This window comes from Halyomorpha halys, unplaced genomic scaffold (genome assembly GCF_000696795.3).
Source record: "Halyomorpha halys isolate HHAL.00 unplaced genomic scaffold, Hhal_1.1 Scaffold1988.1, whole genome shotgun sequence".
NCBI lineage: Eukaryota > Metazoa > Arthropoda > Insecta > Hemiptera > Pentatomidae > Halyomorpha > Halyomorpha halys.
In genome coordinates this window covers 115919-119066 of record NW_027114363.1, presented here as the reverse complement: position 1 = coordinate 119066, position 3148 = coordinate 115919, and the positions used below count along the sequence as shown (strand labels likewise).

The following is a 3148-nucleotide window of genomic DNA, read 5'->3' as shown; positions in this document are numbered from 1 at the left end:
ATAGTTACAGAAATAAGAATGAGTGAAAGAAACAAAAAAGAAATAAATAAGAGGCTACAATGAGGAAGATAAATGAAATGAAATAAAGGGGGAATAATAAAATAATTGTATGAAATAGGAAATGAGGAAGGATTAGTAAAAGATAGAGCAATCAATACGGGTAGTAGAAACATCAATATAAATATATAAAGGCTTTATGTAAAAGTAGAGAAATGGTAGTGAGAAAGAACCTAGAAGAAGGATAGGGAGAAAGAAAAGAAGAAACAAAAAGAGAGGCTAATCATTTAGAAAACAGGAAGATGAAGGATGTAAATAATGACAGAGAGAAGACATAAATAAATAGTTAAAGATTGAGAGAAAGGTCAATTGTATGATATAGTGAAAGAAAACAAAATAATGAGAGAAAAAATTACAGAGAGAAGAAGAAATAAATTTGGATGAATATAAGAAAGATAAAGAGGAGCAAAAGAATGAGTGAAAGATTAATAATTTACAATTAAATAAGAATAATACAGATTGATATAAAACTATAGTTAGGATTGATCAGATTGAAAAATGAATATAAAAAACTAGAAGAAAGGAAGAGGAAAGATAGAGGAAGAAATAAAAATGAGAAGACAATTAAATAAAGAAGAGGAAAAGAAAGTGCGAGAAGAGATAGATTATTATATTAAATGGGAAATGATGAAGATAGGAGAATAAAGAAATTAATAAAAAATAACAAGATGTGAAATAATAGAGAAATGATCATGGAAAGAACAAATAAACAGGATAATGTCAGAGGGAAAAGAGTGAATTTTTATTAAGTAAAGTGGAAGACGAAGGATTTAGTGAAGCAGAAATAAATAAATAATGAAAGAGATGGTCGAGAGTGTGGTGAGGAGAGAAGGAATAAAAATAGTTGCTGTTTGTCAAACTGAGTACAGTTTTGTTCCTTCTGCACCACCAACCATCTCCTTGATTTGATATTTGAACATCCAAGACTTATTTAATAATAATACTACAAAATTTAAAACCAAAACAAACACAATTAGCATTGGAAAAAAATATCTATAAATGAAAAAGATTGAAAAAAAAAATAGACACAGATAAACTCAAAACTAAAAAAAAAATCAAAATATTCTCGAATATATTGATAAAATACGATTCCTAACTTATTCTGTGTCTAATTCTTTTTACTATATAATAGTCAAAATGGTTTAATTTTACAGACTCTTAATATTTTCCTATGGTTTTAAGTTTAAGAATGAAATCAACATTTAAAATCCCAATTTTATAACAATATTTCTTTCATTTCAAGAATCACAAATTCTTGATAATAATTATCTTCACTGATAAGTTAAGTTTTAAGAATAGTTATTATAAAAAATTAGTACTATAATAAAAACATAAATTTATTGCTATGTAAATATTATTTTCTATTAATTATAAGCATGTTTTTTATATAAAATCTTAAGTGAAATTTATTTATTTTTTTATAACATCAATCATCTAAACAAAAATACTCATTGTATTTCCTTATACCCTTTAGTAACCACTGTAAGACATAAAACTAATTTTAATTGGCAGCATCAAGAATATAAGTATATAAGAATATAAAAAGAATTTTTATATATAAAATAAAAATAACACACATATTTAACATCTCTGACTAATTTAAACCAATATATTAATAATCAAGAACTTGTATCTCTGTTATATCTTATTAGATAAGACATTAACACAAAACTAAAGAGCTATGTCAGTGAGTAATACCTTGCAAAAGCTCATTAATATGTGTGTGCAATGCAATATATAATGGGTGAATCATTTGTCAATTATGGCGGTCGTTCTATTAACTGCATCCCAATATTCCAAATAAGGAAGATTGAATTTTTAAAAATTAAATACATAATTTAAATTAATACAAATTAATTAAATTATTACTTTTAATTAAATCCAAATCATTTATCTTTTGATTATAGAAGTTATCGGGGGAGCATAAACAATTCCTCAAAAAATTTGTTTTGGCCTCTTAAAGTAAACTATAACTTCCTTATCAAAGAAGCAATTAGTAGTTGTCACAAGTTTGAGGGGATATAGTTCTAGATAAAAACCCATCAGAAAAATCAACATCAAAAACTATGGAGATGCCAAAGTTTATAATAATATGTAAATAAAATCCTACAAATTGTATATGACAAATACAATTTTTGCTCTGTTTTTCGAACAGGAGTCTTCGACCCTTGAGTTAGAAGTATAGCATTGTAGAGCTAAACCCTCTAGTCTTTATAGACAAGATTTGCTACAACATGGGTCTGAGATATCTTCTCCTAGGATTATATTCTACTAAAAAAGTATTTTAAAAATGACTGTAAAATGCCCATATGACATTTATCGTACAGTAAATAGAGAAAAACGCTCCTTAAAATAAAAAGATAAATAAAAAGATATTCTCATCAGGTATCAAAAGATAGATAAGAACTGGATTTAATGGCCAATTTTGATTCAGTGCTTCAGGATGCTGCCAATTTTCATATTAGCTACTATATACTTAACAATGTTAAGCAAGAATTAACCTAAATTATGTACTTACATTAGAAGTTATGTTATCGCCTTCTTCTCTTCAATCTATTCAGAGAAAAGAATCGTAAGGAAAAGGGTTGACCAATTTTGAAAGTACTTGATAACGAGGAAAAGGAAATTTCCTGTGCCAGGTCACTATCCCACAAAGACCTTATTCATTTTATCTACTTAAAATAATAAAAGTTGAAAAACAGCATGATTTATCCAACTCTTCAAAATAAGATAGTGTTATAAACATTTATCCTATCATGAGCTCTCGCTTTTTACATTTATATCGACAGTAAACATATTTTGATATACATGTATATATATACCGTATCTAATTTGAATTAAATTTAAAACTATTTAATGATAACAAAGGAAAGATGAACAATATTTTACTAACTACTTTAAACAAAATAAATATTAATCAAAGCAGAGCATTAAATTACTGTGTACTACAAATTTGAAAATTTAAAATTTGATTAATTCACAGCAATGACTAATAAAAATATAGGTAATAAATATTTAAAAAAAGAAAAAGGATAAATATTGAGAAATTCAAAATTTTTGTTATATAAACACATACACAAATTATATATAT

General features: G+C 25.6%; 1 long non-coding RNA gene across 1 annotated transcript in view; it reads right to left on the bottom strand.

Annotated features, from left to right (window-relative positions):
* The window catches only part of LOC106690951 (uncharacterized), a 28481-nt gene extending 25339 nt beyond the window's left edge, over window positions 1–3142 (bottom strand). Inside the window, exon 1 of the long non-coding RNA XR_001344697.2 lies at window positions 2576–3142. This is a non-coding gene — a long non-coding RNA (uncharacterized lncRNA). The remainder of the gene's footprint in view (window positions 1–2575) is intronic.
* Between the last annotated feature and the right edge of the window lie 6 nt (window positions 3143–3148).